This window comes from Canis lupus, chromosome 32 (assembly GCF_003254725.2).
Source record: "Canis lupus dingo isolate Sandy chromosome 32, ASM325472v2, whole genome shotgun sequence".
In the NCBI taxonomy this organism is placed as follows: domain Eukaryota; kingdom Metazoa; phylum Chordata; class Mammalia; order Carnivora; family Canidae; genus Canis; species Canis lupus.
In genome coordinates this window covers 19842767-19862904 of record NC_064274.1, presented here as the reverse complement: position 1 = coordinate 19862904, position 20138 = coordinate 19842767, and the positions used below count along the sequence as shown (strand labels likewise).

At 38.0% G+C, this 20138-nt stretch overlaps 1 long non-coding RNA gene across 5 annotated transcripts in view; it reads left to right on the top strand.

The window, feature by feature from the left end:
* Positions 1–20138, top strand: part of LOC112645098 (uncharacterized) — an 84685-nt gene that overhangs the window by 42587 nt on the left and 21960 nt on the right. Inside the window, exon 5 of one of the 5 annotated variants that reach the window (XR_007407810.1) lies at positions 6865–7188. The exons of 3 other annotated variants lie outside the window; for them this stretch is intronic. This is a non-coding gene — a long non-coding RNA (uncharacterized LOC112645098). Of the gene's footprint in view, positions 1–3214; positions 3958–6864; positions 7189–20138 lie in introns of those variants that run through there. One more of the 5 variants, XR_007407811.1, reaches the window with a different exon arrangement.

Sequence of the window (20138 nt, the reverse complement as noted above, 5' to 3'; positions counted from 1 at the left end):
GAGAGCCCATATTTAATATGTGAAAAATCTTTACAATGAGTGTTTTTTAGATTCACCTTGATATGGCTCTACTGTGTTCGACCTTGTGTTTGCCCCACTTTTACAGAGTGTATATATTCACACAAAAATGAATATACACAGATGTGCACACATGCACATTATATTTTGTATATTTTGCATGTAAGAAGTGTGTTTTGAGTTTGAACTGGACAACAGTTAGCGAATTAACTAAAGACCGTTAGGCATACTGACAGGTTTTAACTCAGATCTTTCCATTTGGATCAAGTATGTGCTACTGCCATTGTTTGAAATCTCCTGATAGGTGGTGCTGGTGGTTTATTTTAGCATGCTAAAAATGGGTCAGATATTTCTTTCTTTCTTTCTTTTTGCCCCCCAGATCTCATGGGTTTTGTTTTGTTTAATAGATTCTTTCAAAAAGGTGGGATTGAAGCCTTTTGTTAAGTTCAAGCCCAGTAATCACAAACAATGTAGAAGGTAATGGTGTGTGATAGACAGAGTTTGCTCTTCTAAGGATTTCAGTTGCACTTCAGTTTTTACATTCAGCAAATGAGAGTGCCTTTAAAATCTCTCATCTGTATATAAAAGTGAGTAAAAAAAATGGAAAAGAATAGAAGCTATAGCCGCAGAATTTATGATGGAAAACTAGAGAACAACAGGGCATTATGGGTCCACGGAAAAAAGAGAAATATATTTTTAATATGAAAAAAAAAAAAAAAAAGAAGCCTAAATAAACCTCTAAAAAAAAGCCCTTAGGGTCACATTTTATATCACATGTGTTTAGTACAGATAATTTACAAGCGTGTTTGATCGTAGTGGTGTCAGAATGAGCCTGCGAGGAGGGAATGTAGTGACTGGAAGTGTCTGGGCACCTTCGCCGCCGTCCGCGGGCCCAGCAGGCTCTAGAGCCACGGGCCGGAGGCTCCTTCGGGGAGCGCTGGGCGTCCAGGCAGCCCCCCCCCCCCCCCGCCAGGCAGCCCTCTCCGCCGCAGCCCTCCCCCCCCCCCCGCAGCCCTCCCCCGCAGCCCACCCCGCCGCAGCCCTCCTCTTCCGCAGCCCTCCCCGCAGCCCCCCCCCCTGCAGCCCTCCTCCCCTGAAGCCCTCCCCGGCAGCCCTCCCCGCCGCAGCCCTCCTCCCCCAGCAGCCCTCCCCCGCACCCCCCCAGTCCTCCCCCGCAGCCCACCCCGCCGCAGCCCTCCTCCTCCGCAGCCCTCCCCGCAGCCCCCCCCTGCAGCCCTCCACCCCGTAGCCCTCCCCGCAGCCCCCCCCTGCAGCCCTCCTCCCCCGCAGCCCTCCCCGGCAGCCCTCCACCCCGTAGCCCTCCCCGCAGCACCCCCCCGCAGCCCTCCTCCCCCACAGCCCTCCCCCACGCAACCCTCCCCCGCCGCCCTCCCTCGCAGACCCCCCCAGAGACCTCCCCCCCGCAGACCTCCTCCCCCGCAGCCCTCCTCCCCCCGCAGCCCTCCCCGCAGCCCTCCCCAGGGGAGCCCTTGGGGCCCCCCCGCCCTCAGGTCCGGGGCTCCCTGCCCACGCTCTGGACGCTCCGAGCCTCCTTAGTTACTCAGCGCACACACGGCTGTATCCTGCCTTTGGATTTCAAAGTCCTAATTAAAATTCTTTTACTATCAGGACTGGATTTTTTTTTTTTTTAAACTATAAATCTAGTTAGAAAATAACTGAGACAGAGAAGACTTGGGCTGATTTAAGCTATTTATTATTCCTCCCTGTAAAAAGCAAAGGGTAATAAAAGAGGAGAGGGATAAGAACAAAAGCCAGGAGCTCGTCATTCCCGGGTTAAAACTTGGAGGTGAAACCTGTGTATCCCGAAACCCTCCACTGGCCCTGTTAGCTGCCCCGTCACAAAGTGAGAGCACGGGAGAAATGAGATGATTCTTTTTTTTTTTGTTTTTATGATAGTCACAGAGAGAGAGAGAGTCAGAGACACAGGCAGAGGGGGAAGCAGGCTCCATGCACCGGGAGCCTGACGTGGGATTCGACCCCGGGTCTCCAGGATCGCGCCCTGGGCCACAGGCAGGCGCCAAACCGCTGCGCCACCCAGGGATCCCGAAATGAGATGATTCTTCTTCACCTTAGGTGCTTACAACCGAGCGAGGCTCCTATTGTCTCCACTTGTCTGTCGAGGCCCGTACCTGTACCCATCCTTCTGTTCTCATGAAGGGATCTCAAACACGCCACTGTGGCATAACAATTATTTTAAGCACTTGAGTTTCTGAAATCTCTTATCTGCCTAAAAGCAGAGCCTCCCAAAAGAATCCAATTGTCATAAATCCCCTCCCGGAGAGCAACCAGGAAAGACTGATTCTTATCACCAGAGACAAAAAGACAAAAAAAAAAAAAAAAAGTTGCAGCACTCGGAAAAGACCTACCTTGTCACAAAACTATCACCTTGCCCATCTGTTCTCCTAAGGGCTTATTTATTTTACCAAAATGTCATTTGTTTTCCCTTAAGTGTCTTTCTCTCTACACCCCCTTCTAAGAATTTATTTTACTTCCGTAAGTTTTCTTCTCCCTATCCCCTTAGTCTATGAGCCCTAAATTCTAAGCACCACACTGAGTCGTATTTCTCGTTGAACTCTCTTATGCTCTACTTTATGTATTAAAATCGTTTTTTTTTGTCTTCCTAACCCATCTTCTGTCAGTTGCATTCACAGGTCCCCAAGAATTAACTAAGAGGGTAGAAGTTTTTCCTTGAAAATAGTACTTTATGCTTACACTTAACAGTTTTAGAAGTTCTTTCATTTTTCTTTAGGTGGCTTCCAGAGACCAGTGTATTATACAACTTCATCTACGTGCATTTAAAAAGATGAAACCATAACACGTATACTCATATTTATATATATATACACATAAATCAATTCCTTGTAATTTTCACATGTCTAATTATATAAAACTCTTATTTATGAGATACCTTTAAAAAAGGGAATCATGAAGAGTTTAGTAAAAACTCTGGAGTCTGGTTAATGAAGATTTTTCCCAAATCCATTCTTACTGCAAAATCCAGTGATTCAAAGGAGATTACATTTTTAATAATGCTCAGAAAACTTTAACTTCATATTACCAAAGACTTATTGATTTGGTACTTTCCTTCCCTTTCCATTTGTTCATAGCTTGAAGTCCTAGAGAAAGAAATTTGGCTCTCAATTTTTATTCCTTTCTTATTATCTGTTTGTTTTAGGCCCTGGCTGGCTAATTTATGGATGATGATTAAAAAACACAGCATCCAAGCAACACCTAGCAAAGGGCATGTGGGTATGGATGTATGAAAATCTGAACTTAAAATGAAATAAAAACAAGACACTGGACAGTGTGAAGAATCCTTCATTCTGCAATAGGAAGCTTGATAAGAGTCTTTTTTTTTTCATTTAGCAAAATGTCTAATCATGTGACTCCCCTATATAATAGTCTTCATGATATTGCCGAATCATTTAACATGGCATTCAAACCTAATTATCTTTCTTCCCATCCTCCTTTATAGCCCTGTCATAGTGCTTATCACATTCTATTATGCTTTTCTGTTTACTTTTTGTCTTCCCCACTAAATTAATATTCCATCAAGACAGGAGCATTTAATGCCTCTATCCCCAAAACGAATACAAATTATATCTGTATGCCAGCATCTAACTTCTTATATGTTTAGCACACAGCAGGTGCTCAATATATGTGCATTGAATGGACTCATATCTAAAATGCCTCCTCTGATCTTTCTGCCTGCTTAGCTCTTATACTTCCATTAATATTAACTTCAAAAAATTATCTTTGTAATTGCTAGCCTGGTCTCACAGGCAGAATTAATCACATACTCATCTTTGCCTCCATGGCACTGTGGTCATAGCACCAGTATTGCACCTAAAGATCATATTTTAATTGTTTATTTCTGTATCTCCTTTCAGATAAGAACTAGGTCTAATTTATTTTTATTGCCTGAATCTAGCATTGTGTGTAAGAAAAAAATGACTGAATAAATGTCTGTAAAATGAATAAAGGAACAGTCTCCATGGCAGGAGATATATGAGGTTTTGTTTCCTTAGTGCTGTGGGGTGGAATCGTGTCCCACAAAATAATATGTTGGTGTCTTGACTCTTAGTACCTCAGAATGTGATTTTATTTGGAAATAGGGTTATTGCAGAAGTAACTAGTTAAAATAAGATCATGCTGGAGTAGGGTAGTCCCTTAATCTAATATGGCTAGAATCCTTATATGAAGAAGAGACAGACTCAGAGGCAAGATGGCCACGAAGACAGTAGCAAAGACTGAAGTTGTGCTATAACAAGCCAAGGAATACCTGGGGCCACCAGAAACTGAAAGATCCAAACAAAGATCCTCCTCTAGGGCCTTTGAAGGGCATATGACATTGTTGACACCTTGGTTTTAGACTTTGAACCCCCAGAACTGTGAGATAACAAATTTTTCTGGTTTTAAACTATGCAGTTTGTGATACTTTGGTAGAGCAGTGCTAGGAAATTAATAAGACACCTGGTATATTTAAACTGTCATATTCCCCCCCCCAAAAAAAATAAGATTTGGAGCTATACCTAAAATGGAATTGGTTTAGGCAAGCAAATGTGGTATTTAATGATTGTTTCTGTTCTGTAAGGTACTGTATGGTGTTGATGCGTCCCCAACACAGCATCCACCTGAATTGTAAGCTCCTTGAAATGAACAAATGGATGAACATGTATTTATAAGCTACTGGGTACTAGTAACATAGAAATGTAATGCCCTTTGTTTCAAATGTTTCAAAATTTGGAAGAAACTGCCTTGAGAATCATAAAAAAAGTGATAGTATATTTTAACTTGGAATCTTCAGTGACTGGAGGACACAAAATAGAAGACCATAGATTCATCTATCATCCATTCATTCATTATCACCTGTTTCAGGGGTATAGCAGTGAACGATACAGTGAAGATCCCCTCTCCTGGGGACTGCCTTCTATAGGGGTACAACAGAAGAAAAGCTCCAAATATAGGATATATATTTGGATGATGCTTTGAAAGAAAATGAAGTGGGTTAAGAAGATGGAGATTATTGGAGTAAGGATGCTCTTTTAGTTGGAGTTGTCAGATGAAGTGTCTTTCATAAGGTAGCATTTGAATGGAATGAAGAAATGAGTCATTTATATGGATCTATATGTGGGTATATATGTATATATTCATGTATATATTATGTTGCATATATATATTCCTTTGAATGAGTTCATTGATGGGTTGGTTGTAAACAGAGGAGTAATATAATCTGACATAGGATTTCAGTGTCTTTCTGGCAGTGTAGGGGAGAATCATGGGGTGAGCAAGGGTAGAAGTCAGTGGAAATTGCAGCAATCTCTTTAAAGAGCAGGTCATGGTGATTTGAACTAGTGTGAGAAGTGGTTGGCATTGGGATGTATTAGGAAAATGGAATCCAAGATTTGCAGATGAGGTATGATGTAGCCATGAACTGAGTTTTGTCAGACAAGTAAACATTATGATGAAGGGAATGGTGAAGGTGAAGTCTAGGCTGCTTCCTAGGAATTGAAACCAGGAGGAGACTAAATAATTTAAATACCCCTGCAGCCACACAAAAGCAGGAGCCTAAGAGAGAAAATGAAAATGTGACACAAAGTGAGTATTTCATTAATGCTGAATCCCTTCTATTTTGAATATTCTGAAAAAATATATAAACAAATGAGACCCTCAAAATTAGAGAGCTCATTACCAGCTCTACGAAACTTGTGTTGAGAATACTGAAGAAGCTGGGCAGAAAAGTCTTAACAAAAGCAAATCAATAATTCAGAGTCTCTTCATGCACTTTAGTTAATAAAGGAAGGGGTTTTGAGAAAATCCATGGCACATTGGCACTATCAAGAGCCTATGAAATGCACTTCTGAGTTCTCTTCAAATAGATTCTATAGATACTGGACTCTTAGGAGAAAAAGAAGTGCTAGAAATATATCTAGTTATCTCTGAGACAAACGGAGCAGACCAACTCTATAACTAATTTCACCTTTACTCCTATTTCAAGCCAAATGCTCCTAAATATGGGCCCATCCAGTCAATAATGAATTCCTATGATCCTGTATGTATTTGAAGCTATGCTTTAGTTTTTCTCCGTTGTCTTTACTTTTCATACTTCCATTTTTTTTCCCTTTGTACTTTTTTCACAACACTTTGAAGAACCAGCCTTGTTGAAAATAATCTCGATCTCAAATAATCTCTCTCTATCCTCCTTCAGTTTGGTATTACTTTCCTTTTGGGGGCTGTCTTGTCTCAGCCCTATAGATGACTTATTTCAGGCCATGAGTCTTGCCCTTTGCACCTTTCAGGCCATTATTAATCATTTCAAAGATTTTACAGAGGAATGCTAAAGGAAAATGTTATTTGAAGGACTTGGGCTGTGCATTACTATTTTGGCCTTGACAAATACCCATCGGTAATGAAGACTTCAAAGGGCCTTCATTAGGGCCTCAGAAAGGAACAGCGGGGAAAGTTAATTACCTGGAGCCAAAAATTCTATTTTCCTTTTAACAACCCAGGGCTGCACTTTAAAGGCAATCAAATGGAGTGCTGTTTGGCAAATAGTCAGCCTTTCTTGAAATGCTGTGTGTAATTAGATGCTCTCCTGTCTGTCATTAAAGACAAATTGTTTGTAAATGGTTAACATTTGAGTGCTGCACGGTGTCTTCAACCTTTATCATAATTATATTGCCAATATTGACCGAGATATTCTAAACTGAGAAATGGGAGCTTATGGCAAGCCTAATTGCTTGATAATGAATTACTGCTGCTCTTTAAAAACAAAAAACAAAAACCTCACTATTTATTTATTTATTTTGCCCTCGTTTTCTTTAGGGGTTTTGACATTTGCAATTCAAATTTACTAGGAAGAAGTCTTCTGTGGAAAGAATCATCCATCCCCTGACAGTGGCTAATTTTGTTCCTAATTGGGGCTGTGAACCATTGAAAGAAAAAGGAAAAAACTTTCAACCCTGTCCAAAATCCACTGGTTTGAAAGAAACCCAGATGTCATTAGTGTGTCAGTGCTCCCTGATGAGAGATAAGGATGAATAAAGCATTTTTGACTTTAGAGGAGGTGATATCATCAGCTTCTCCTATGCTTGATAGTGATTTATTTCATCATATTATAATTTAATGCACTACTCTTATTCAGTTACTAGTCACCCTGCATAAAATTAGGCAGTCCAGAAAAAAAGGGCACAAGAACCATGCTCTGACCTTACGGTGATAACTGATGTAGCCTCTTCCTCTTTCAAATGCTCAGTTTTCAAACTGCCGCTTGTGCCTATTTCATTTGTATTTTCTTTTATCTTAACTACTAAGGGGCTCTAGGACAAGTTTTTTGTTCAGAATTCTGAACAAAATAATATGGGATGTTCCTGGTTTTAAAATATAGGCCATGTTGTTTTTCGGTGGTAATTATCATCATTAAAACTGAATGGTTCAAGGTGCAGATATCAAATCTATTACAGGGATAATAGCATAGCCCAAATGCTCATTTCTCCATCATCCCTCTGATGAAACTTCTATTTACTAATACATAATAAACTATAAACAATAACTTAGCCATGAGTTATTTAAAGGTCACCGCATGCTAAGGAGCATGCTAATCACTTTTATGTATTTTCGTTTTAATATTCACAATAACCCTAAGAAATAGATATTATTCTTACTCTTTTATAAATGAAGAAACTAAGGCTTGCAGACATTATTTTCCCTGGACCTACAACTAGTAAATGGCAGAGCCAGAAATCTGAGCGGTTTGTGTGTTTCCAAAGTCATGTTCTTCCACATAGACAATTATTACCTAATTCTCTAAACATTATGTTCTATTATTTTCCATTTTTACAAAAACAGCATTATAAAAACTGTGGAAACACAATATTGGAGGCTCTTGACAAACCATGTACATTAATCTTCACTACCGTTACTAATCAAAGTTGACTGCTTAACCATTGTCTATATTTAATGTGTATGTCCTGAAATTACAGGCAAAATCTAGAGTTGGAGATCCACAAGCCATGGCTCCCTGGCTGATGCCTGTATTTGCAAGTAAAGGTATATTGAAACATGGCCATCCCCATTCACTTATATATTGTCTATGACTGCTTTCATATAACATTGTGAAGGACTCCAGAATATACTACTGTGACATAAGGATTATGTTGAGCTGAAGACATTTGAGAGTTAAGAGATGTAAAAAAGGCTTTGTTTAAACTCCCCTTCCAAAAAGCAAAGCGTCCCCAAAGAATTCAATTGTCATAAATCCCTTCCTCAGAATTTCATAACCTGGGAAGATGACTTCTATCAAGGAGATAAGAAGTCAGCACTGGGATAAGAAATTGTCTAAAAGGAAATTGTTACAAAACTCTCATATCTCCTATCCATTTTCCTGAGTGTCCATTTGTCTTTCCTAAGAGAGATTTGTTTTCCCATAAATGCCCTTTGTCCTCCAACTTTTCCCACATTAAAATGGTATATAAGCCCCAAATTCTACCTTTTCTTTAAGCCACAGTTTTCTGTGAGTTGTCCTGTGAACAAACAAGAATTAACCTTGTCTTTTCTCTTGCTAATCTGCCTTTTGTCAGTTTAATTTGCTGGCCCTAAGTACAAACTTAAGAGGGTTGAGGAGAGTTTTTCCTCCCTGACAAATGTGATGTCAAATTGTTGCAACAGAGATCCTGTGGCCTATGAAGCCTAAGATGTTTTGCTTTATCTGGCATTTCAGAGAAAGTTTGCTGACCTCTCAGGAGGCTGAGAGATCATTCAGAAAGGGGATATATAGATCTTCACTATCTTTTAGCTTACTTCACAATGAATATGAAGTTTATATGAAAGCACAGAACCATGTTATTTATTTGCAAATAATCATGTAGATGCTGAAGGAAATACATAAGCTTGTTTACTGCCATGTTGGCAATGTGATCATTGGCAGTAAGAACCTAGATGGCTATTCCTTGTCTTGAAGGAAGTTACTGTATCATTGTTATAAAATTTCTTTCTATCAAATGTGCCTGATTTAAGTTACAATCAGATATCTAGTGTGTAGTATATATGTGACACAATAAATATTCAAAGACACATCATCTAGAAAATCGTTAACTTCTGTTTTTAAACTGTTATAAAGCGTGATTATTTAATAATTACCTATGCATGCTTCCTCTTCTGCGAATTGTCTCTTCAAATCTTACTGGCCTCTTCATAAATATTTATAGACACTCTCTATATATGACTATGTACTTTTAATGCTACATAGCTATATACTTCTTTTGTAGAAAGATTTCTTTTTTTTTAAGATTTTACTTATTTATTCATAGAGACAGAGAGAGAGAGAGAGAGAGAAAGAGAGGCAGAGACACAGGCAGAGGGAGAAGCAGGCATCATACAGAGAGCCTGACGTGGGACTCTATCCAGGGTCTCCAGGATCACGCCCTGGGCTGCAGGCGATGCCAAACCGCTGTGCCACCGGGGCTGCCCTGTAGAAAGATTTCTTATAATGCTAGTAATACTTATCTGTGTTTCTGTTTCTGATTTTTTCAGTCATTTATACTTCTAGAAGGTTTTTTTTTTAAGATTTTGTTTATTTATTCATGACAGACATAGAGAGAGAGGTAGTGACATAGGCAGAGGGAGAAGCAGGTTCCATGCAGGAAGCCTGATGAGGGACTTGATGCCCTGAACCAAAGGGCAGACGCTCAACAGCTGAGCCACCCAGGCATCCCAACTTCTAGAAGTTCTTAATCTATCCTGTAATTTTCTGTTAAATTATATTTTCTTATAAGATGCTATTGTTTGATTATTTTCCTATTAGTTCTTTATTCACACATATAGATCTATGTAGAAATTTTTTAAGTGGTATGACACAACACAAACACACACACATATATTTTACTTTCTCCATATGCTACCAGCCACCATTTCTACCACTGCCACAATGAAATAGTTAACCAAATGCCTTGATAAAACAAGGCTTCACTTTCCTCTTCTGGAAGAAAGTAGACTGGCTAGGGATTGAGAACCTGAAGAAGAACACAGTGGTGAGTGTTTCTGGTTTTCTTTTTATCTCTTGAATCCCAGACTTGGAGCAGAAGATACCAGCAACCCAGAAACAAACTTCATCAGAGTTAAAAGAATTGAATTATACAGAATGTGTTCCTTGACCATGATGGAATCAAAGCAGAAATGAGTAATGGAAAGGTAATAGAAAAATCTCTAAACACTTGGAAACTAAACATACTTGTTAATAACCCATGGGTCAAAGAAGTTGACTCAAAAAATACATGGAACTGAAAATAAAAATATAACATATTAAAATTTGTGTGACAGAGCTAAAGCAGCAGAGCTCTATAAACAATAAGAAAACATAATTCATTATTTTAAAATAACCCAAATAGAAATCTTCATGCCCAGATGGTTTCACTGGAAAATCCTACCAGAGTTTAAAGAAGTAATAACACCAACTTTGCACAGTCCTGCCTAAAAAATAGAAATGGAATTCATTTTATGAAGCTAGTATTTCCCTCATACCGATACCAGATGACAATATAAAAAGAACTACAGTCCAATGTTCCTCACAAAAATCAATGCAAAAATCCTCAGAAATACCTGCAAAAATGTCAGCAATATATAAAAAGAATTCTACATCACGACCAAGTGAGGTGTATTCCAGAGATGCAATGATGGTTCAAATGCAAAAATCAAATATCATTTACCATAATAAGGCTAAAGAAGAAAAATTATATGATCAATTAATACAAAAAATAGTTAGGAAAAAGATTAATACCAATTCCTGATAAAAATCTTAGAAAAGTAAGTATATAGAGAAACTCCCACAACTTGATGATGACCACCTATATAAAACAACAAGAAAACAAACCTGCCGTGGTTAACCTTATGCTTAATGGTACAGGACTGAATGTTTTTCCTCTAAGATTAGGAAGAAAGCAAGGATGTTCACGCTCACCACACTTAGTCAACACAATGTTGGATATTCTAGCTAGTGTAAGAAAGTTTGGTTCTGTATTATTTTTATTTTCCTCTTTAAATTTCTTATATTTGTCAGTGAACATGTGGGCTCTTTCCATAGTTTGGCTGCTGTGGACATTGCTGCTATAAACACTGGAGTTCAGGCGCCCCTTCAGATCACTGCATTTGTATCTTTGGGGTTAATGCCTAGTAGCACAATTGCTGGGTCATAGCTTAGCTCTATTTTTAACTTCTTGAGGAATTTCCATACTGTTTCCAGAGAGGCTGCACCAGTTTGCAATACAACCAACAGTGCAAGAGGGTTCCTTTCTCTCCACATCCTTGTCAACACTTGTTTCTTGTATTTTTTGTTTTAGCCACTCTGACAGGTGTGAGGTGATATCTCAATGTAGTTTTGATTTGTATTTCTTTGATGATGAGTGATGTTGAGCATCTTTTTATATGTCTGTTAGCCATCTGTATGTCTTCTTAGGAAAAACGTCTATTCATGTCTTCTGCCCATTTTTTAGTGGGATTATTTTTTTGGGGGGGTGTTGAGTTTGATAAATTCTTTATATATCTTAGATGCCAGCCCTTTATCTGATATATCATTTACAAATATCTTCTCCCATTCTGTAAGATGCCTTTAGTTTTGACTTTGTCTTTTTGACAATGCTGCATGCCAGTCACCAAGGATGCTGCTACTTTGCAGTATTTATCAATAAATGTTTCTTGAATAACACATTAGCTCTCTTAATAGTTACAGCAAGGAGAGAAGATCAAATGTGTAACTTTCGAAGTTTATAGGGGCCAGGTTTTGTGTCCTCAATTTTAGTTTCTAGTCGCTTGCTATTGGATCAGAAAAGTGGCAATGATATTTGTAGTATAGTTTTGTATTTAGCAAGCTCTCTTTTAGCTTTGGTTCTATTGGGCTTTCTTTTAGATAACCATATCATCTGAAAATAAAATTTAGTTTTAAGTTCACAGAAATAATTATGGATCCTAGAAATAAATCCAAATATGGGTCTCCAAACTGGTATTGTACAGGTGCCATGGTAAAGGATATTGTGTTGCTTCTGATCTTGAAAAATGTTTCTAGTCTGGTGTTTGCTTAGAATGTTTTTAGTAAATACTCTTTGTCAGGTGAAAGGCCCCTTTAGTTCATAATTTTCTGATCCTTACTGTTATAAAATTGGTTTTGAGCTTTATCATCCGTCTATTGAGCTAATCATGTGATTTTAATAGTTTAGGCCACTTATTGCCAAATTGCATTAATAAATTTTCTGATGATGAACCATCTATGCATTCCAGAATTAAATCCTACTTGCTCTGATGTATCCATTTTTAATATAACGTTGTGGTCATTTTCCTCATAATTCACTTAGAAATTAACTGCTTATAAGGTGAGAGTAGTCCTATAATTTTGTTTTCTTCAATAGATTGATCAGACTTCATTAGCTTCCTACTCAGTGCTAAACCCTACATCTTCTCTGTCTCTGGTGTTCATTGTATAAACTTTGCTGTTATGTTTTGGCTGCTATATCTTTCAGGCCAGTCATCTTCACAGTGTCTCCTTGCTTGCTATGAACAGCATTTGGTCCTTGGCCTGAATGTGTTGAGTTTTAACTAGGTGTGCTCTGGTCTGCTTGCAAGGTCAGTCCTGATACCAACTCCACCAGAACTGAGGCCCTGCAGTATTGGTGTGGCCAGGAGATGTGATGTAGGCAAGGTTTGTGCTGGTGCTCTGGGGGATAGCCCTGCTGTTCTGGAACTGAGGCAAGCTTGACTGAGAAGAGCAGTCCTGCCAGAACACAGAGGGGTGGGGCTTGGTGTAAGCAAGTTAAGCAGCCACTGTCCATGCCTAGCTACTTCCCTCGGGTGACTCTGTGTTTATGCTGGAGGGTGGGAGAAGGAAATGGAGTGAGGCAGTTCTTTTGTTCCTGGAGCAGCTTCTTCTTGAACATTGCCTCTCAGGGACTCCCTTGGGAAGAGCAAATAATCTCTTCATGTGTGTTCCAGGCATTCTTCAGATTGCTATTTCCACATTGTCTGCCCCTGGGTTGTTTACCTGCCTTCCTTCCAGGCGTAGGGCAGTGCCTTCATGGCTTCATCCCAACCAAGCCTAATAACCTTTAAAACTTAGGTTTTAAGCCTGGCTGGTTGCAAGAACTCACAAAAATCAGCCCCTGTTGTTTTCCAAGCCAATGGCTTTGGGGAAAGGCTCTCCTTTTGTGTTCCCCTGTGCATTCCCCTCTCTCTCACCTTACTCTGAAAGCACAGCTGCTTCCCCTCCACAGCATCCATGATCCATTTCTTCCCTGGACCCCATCTCTGCACTTCAACCTTCTTTGATGTGGTCTCTTCTCTCTCTTTAGTTGTGGAGTTTGTTCTGTGAGTCTTCAGTTTGATTTCTGGTGTATTTAGGATGATTTGAAAGTATCTAGCTGTGTTCAGGGATGAGATGAGCCTCGGGTCCTCTTATGCCACTGTCATTTTCTGATTCTGGAATAGAACAATTTTGAAAAAGAAAACTAAAGTAGGAAGAATCACTCTACCCAATTTCAAGACTTATTACAGAGCTGTAGTAATCAAGACTGCATTATATTGGCAGAACAATAGACACATAGATCAATGGAAAAAAAAAAAAACCCAGAAAATCTAGGAGTAGCCCCATACAAATATGCTCAGCTGAATTTTGACAATGATGGAAAAACCATTCATTAGAGAAAAGATGGGCTTTTAAAATATGGAGCAATTGGAAATTCATAGGTTAAATATATACATAAATAAATAAGGACATTTTGACCAACATCTCAGACCTTATGTAAAAAATTAACTCAAAATGTATTGCGGACTTAACTGTAGAACATAAAATTATAAAACATAAACAAATTGAAGAAAGATTTTAGTATCTAGGGCTAGACCAAATAATCTTAAGAGTAGGCACCAAAAGCACAATCCATAATAGGAAAAAAATGATAAAATATATTTCAAAACTAAAATATCTTACTCTTGAGAAGATCTTGCTAGAACAATGAAAGGACAGGCTACAGACTGGGAAGACTGGGAGAAAACATTTGCAAATCACACATTCAATAAAGGACTATTATCTAGAATATACAAGGAACTTTCAAATCTCAACAGTAACAAAAAAACAAAAACAATTCCATTAGAAAATTGGCAAAAGACATGATAAGATATTTTGTCATTGAGGATACACAAATGGCAAATAAGTATATGAAAAGATGTATGATGTCATTAGCAATTAGGGAAGGGAAATTGGAATTAAAACCACAACGAAAGGGATGCCTGGGTGGCTCAGCGGTTGAGCATCTGCCTTTGGCTCAGGGCGTGATCCTGGAGTCGTGGGATCGAGTCCCACATCAGGCTCTCTGAATGGAGCCTGCTTCTCCCTCTGCCTATGTCTCTGCCTCTCTCTGTGTGTCTCATGAATAAATAAATAAAATCTTAAAAAGAAAAAAAAAGCTCCTACTGAAAAGAAATGCTAATTAAAAAAAAAGTAAAATAAAAATAAATAAAATAAAACCACAATGAGATATCACTAACACCTACCAAAATGGATAAAGTTAAAAATAAATATCAATGATACCAAGCTCAAGGATATGGAGGAATTGGATGACATATACATTGCTGGTGGGAATATAAAGTAGGAATAATCTGGATGCCTTTCTTTTTTTTTTAAGATTTTTAATTTACTTACCTACCAAAATGGATAAAGTTAAAAATAAATATCAATGATACCAAGGTCAAGGATATGGAGGAATTGGATGACATATACATTGCTGGTGGGAATATAAAGTAGGAATAATCTGGATGCCTTTTTTTTTTTAAGATTTTTAATTTACTTATTTTAAAGAGAAAATGAGAGAGCAAAAGTATGGGGAGCAGCAGAGGGAGAGGGAGAAGCAGGCTCTCTGTGGAGCAGGGAGCCTGATGTGGGGCTCCATCTCAGGGCTCTGGGATTGTGACCTGAGCCAAAGGCAGGTGCTTAACTGACTGAGCCACCCAGGTGCCCCCGGATATCTTTTAGTAGATGAATGGTTAAAGAATTCTACTCAGCAATAAAAAAGAGCAAACTCCTGAAATACATAACAACCTGGATGGATCTCCATAGAAGTGTACTGACTGAAAAAAAACTTCAAAGATATGCTTTCATTTATATAACATTTTTAAGATGACATACTTATGGAAATGGATTACAGATTACTGGTTGTCAGAAGAAGGAGACAGTGGAAGTGGGAAGGTAGTAGGGGTGAACATAAAAGAGCAACAAGAAGAATTCTGGCAATTACACTGTTTTATACCTTGATATTATAGATCTTGAGATCCTGGTTAGGATGTTGTATTATAGTTTTGCAAGTGGTACTACTGGGGGACCCTGGATTAAGGGTACATAAGATACTACTGTATTATTTCTTACAATTATATATCAATACACCTCACAGTAAAAATATCTCAAAATAAAAAATATCATTCTAAAAAATGGCCTTAACTGGCTATTCCACCAAAAGAACTTCCTGGATGAGGCTTACTCTTTAAAACTACATAATGAATTTCTCTTACAACTTCCAAATCCAAATTAATAATTCAGCCTAAAAAATGTTTTTTTTAATGCTTATTACAATCAAAATAGTGTTAAATAAAATGGTTTGGCTGTGATACTGGATGTGAGGCGGTATGCTAGGAGCTTACAATATATGGAGGGAGACAGAGATATGCACAAATAACTATTCTAAGGAAAGTAATAGCAAAGCAAATGCGATGGTTGAAATCTGAGGAAAATATAATAAAATGAAATGAGAAGGATAGATTATCTATACCTATGAGCTAGAAATGTCTTAAGAATTGGTGTAGAGGAGAGTAGATTGTATGACCTGGGCAGGGCTTAAGAAGATCAGAAGTATTTCCTTAATTATACAAATGTTTTCATCTTATTGTGCTGTTGGCTAATAGACGCTTCTGAGAAAATCTGGATTTTGTGGAAGTGCTCCTATGATGTCTCATATTTGCTAATTTCCATTCAGAGCCACAAGTTACATGTGCCATGATGGCAATGTTAATAATTCCCCTTATAATTCTTGTAGAAGGGATGCTGGCCTTCTCTTTTCATGCACAACTTTCAAGGTAGACTTAGTGTCCAAAAACCACTTAGCGATTGCCATGTAATGAGGTGTCAGTGTGGTCAAGTAGGACAATGAACCAAAGTGAAAGTAACTACCAAGCCTTTTTTCAGTTACTGTGACAGTGCAAACAAAAGGCAGAAAAACAGGTACCACTCTCAGCCCCCTGGTGGTCCATTTCCCCGCTAGAACAGCACAGGGTGAGGGGCAGGTGGATGAAACAAAAATGGGAGGAATCATCTCACTGATGAGAAGCCCCCAAGGAAAAACTCCTCCCTTTTATGGACCTGTGGGCCAGGGGAGAGAAAGGGGAGAGGCTAGAAGTGAGAAAATGCTGAATCAAGGTGAATAAAAGTGCCTCAGCTGAGACCCCCAATAGGAAGGCCTCCAAATGGAGAAGACTGGGTGAGGAATGCAGATATGCATATGAGAATATGAACATGATTGGGCCATGGAGAGGGTGGGGCTGAGTCATACCCCCACATCCCCACCCTTATGTGGCCTGTTGGGTCCAAAAGTGCAAGGTCACACATAGGATTGGGGCCTGGAGCTAGACTCCTTAGTGTCCAAACAGCATTTTGACTTCGGAAAGATCTCTTTGAGTCCTACAGCCACATCTGAAATTTTTACTGAACAATTCAGGTAGTAGAATTAGTAGAATGGTTTTTCCTACTTATTTTTTTCTATTTATTTTTGCTATAGTGTCAAGAAATGTGCTAGGTTTGGGCATGATTAAGAATTTAGCAACATTATGTGTAAGCAAGCATGAATAGCTCAGTAATTTTATTTTTCCAGAAACGTATTAAGTAATTTAGAATTTAATTTAGTTAAATAAGTAAGCCTTGAATCCTGTCAAAAACTCCAATTTTTTGAACCATCCTGGTTAAGAAACAATGGCGATTAGAAAGTGCCATACCCAGGAACACTCAGGGTACCCCCTGACCTTTCTTTAACGTGTTTCATTCCTGGTGTATTGTTGACACTTTAAAAACAGATGCTTCTAGTGTGGACAATACAACAATTCCAGGTGATGTGCATTATTTCAGTGTTCTGCTTTCGAGACAGTAAATTTATAGTAGGAAGCTTATATTAAATTGGTCATAAAAATATATACTTCTCTACCACCCACAGCCTAAAAATTATGGCTAGTACCAGATGTTTATTAGTGGGAATAAAGAGCTTAATTTTGGAAATAAGAATTAGATAACACTCAAATGTGAGAATATTAACTTTTACAAATTCTTGATATTGAAGGTGAAATGCAGGCTTATTCTTGCTACTCATTCCTAGAAGTTTTGGCTTAGGTCTCTTGATCCTTATTTTCCCTTCCAAGACAATACACAATCCATCTAATCCTTTTCCCCTAAGTAGCCTTTCATGTAGTTCAAGATGTTTTTAATTTCCTATGGAAGACCTTCTTAATTTTTTAAGATGCAAACTCTGGGGGAATAGTATTGAATTTACTAAGCACAATAGCTAAAACATCTGATATATAAGAAATGCTGAACAATTTAAAGGATGAATTTTAGATACTCCTTATATTTCCAATATACTATGTACTGTAATTTTACTATGTTAAATCCTATATTTAAAAAATTCTGTGCAAGTATATTTTTCCTGTACGTTCACACTCCTCTTTAAGTGTAGTATTTTATATATATCATATAATATTTTACATATTTATTATAGCTACATAACAATGCTTTAAAAATATGTGTATCTATTATCTATATCTATCTATCTATCTATCTATCTATCTATCTATCTATCTATCATCATCATCTATCTATCTATATCACAGTCCTTTTCTCAAAACAGAAAGTTAAAAGAGCTTGAAAATTGAAAAGAATTGAAAGAATGCCCCTTTGGCACATTTATGGTAACAAATATTCTACTTTTTAAACTCTCTCGGTCTGGGGTATCTGTGGTGGCAGCCTTCAAACTGACTTCATATCATGAAGGAATTTCCTGTGTATAGATTGTAGAAAACTGGGAAATAAACCCATGGATGAGCACACATGAAGGAACATGGTAAAAGTCTAATCAATCACCCTTATTTGCATAGTCCTACTTCCCAAGTACATTACAAAGACTAACAGGAAAATAATGACAATGAAAGAAACCTATTAATAGAAGGCATCTTTTCAATTTTGTTTTATGTAGTTTTGTTTTTGTTCTTTGCAGCTGTAGAATACATAGCTAGATAATTATCAGAGGAGAGTATGAGGATGATAGAAAAAGGTAGATAAAATGGATTGCTCTCATTTCAAAGAATTTTCTTAAAACAATAGATTGTAATGAGTGAAAACAATTTTCTGAGTTCTGAATGTAATAAATACAGTAAAATTAATATTCAAAATTTCTAATAGTGCCTTATGAATGGCTACAAGTATCCCAGATTTATAGTCAGAATGACTGCATCATTTCTTCTTGAAACCAGAACATTTCAAGAGTGAAGAAGTGAGCTATGGGTAACTATGCCTGGGCAATAGACATACACAGATTGTTCCAGCCAAACACACTCATGTGGTCATGACTTGACAGTATTCTGTTAACTAAGATAACTACTGAATTCCATCAAGTTTCAAGTTTTTGTTTCTTTGTTTGCTTTATTTGATTTCTTTCTCTTTTGTTTCTGTCTTTCATGCTGCCTGAAATGTCATTCCCCAAGATCTTCACATGGCTGACTCCTTATCATTAAAATGTTAGCTGTAATATCTCGTTTTCAGAGAGCTCTTTCCTAGAATGCCTTATCTAATGCCATCCACCCCAGTGCCCACCCACACTAACGTATCACTTTTTTTTTGTTTTCCTCTCTTCATAGTTAAGATCATGATCTGAATTTATCTCAGTTACTTATTTACTTGCTAATTGCCTGTCTCTCCGAATCAAATGTAAGACCCCTGAGAAAAGAACCTTCTAATTGTGTTGTATATTGCAAGATCTTTAGAATGTAGAAGAATTTCTGGCTCAATAAAAATGTGTTGGGTTTATGAACAAATAACTAACACACCATCATTACCATCTTATACTGGTGTTTAAATTTGCCACTATAAGGAATGGGAACTATTTTGAATTTAATGTGTATGTTATTTGACATTTCTGTTTTTATAATTTCATGGTTTTGGAAAATGTAAAGATTTGGTTCTATGTTAACTAGACTGAAGAAGTTTGGGTCATTTGAATAAAAGACAAAGATTGTGTTTTAGGATAGAATATCCTAATGGTTTCCACTTTTAATCTGTTCAGATGATAATTTAGTTTTTTAGTTCACTTTATGGCATCTGAAAATAATCACATAAATAACATGTGAGGGATTCCAAAGATGAATCCTCACATTTGCAGGTTTTACAATGAACAGCAGCCAATCTGCCTCGTTAGAGAGATGTAGAAATAGCCACGTACCCTTTGTACCAAGGGGGAGATTTAACTGTTTTGTAGACCCTGGGATGTTTCTACGTCAGTTTTATCAATATGCAATTACAACTCTGAAACTCATCTATCATCTATTGTAGTGGGAGACAACTTTAAATTCCAAATAGCAGATCCTTCTCCTTTCTTGCTGAACATAGCCCATAAATAACTACAGAACTGTCCCTGTTATTTCAATTTTAGTCGCATCAAAATTCTTTGACAAGCACATTATATGCCACTGAAAGGAATGGGGAAAAAGCCCTCTCTGATGTGGATTGATTTTTCTGGAGACTTTAAATCTTTTTCAAATTAAAAAACATATTAAAAAGAATAAACTCTTAAGATACTACTTATAACTAGACTGAGGGGGCACCTGGATGGCTCACTGGTTGAACGTCTGCCTTTGGCTCAGGTGGTGATCCCGGGGTCCTGGGATTGAGTCCCTCATCGGGTTCCCCAAGGGAAGCTTGCTTCTCCTTCTGCCTATGTCTCTGCCTCTCTCTGTGTGACTCTCACGAGTAAATAAATAAAATCTTAAAAAAAAAAAAAACCTAGACTGAGAAATGGCTATTCTGCAAATGAAACTTT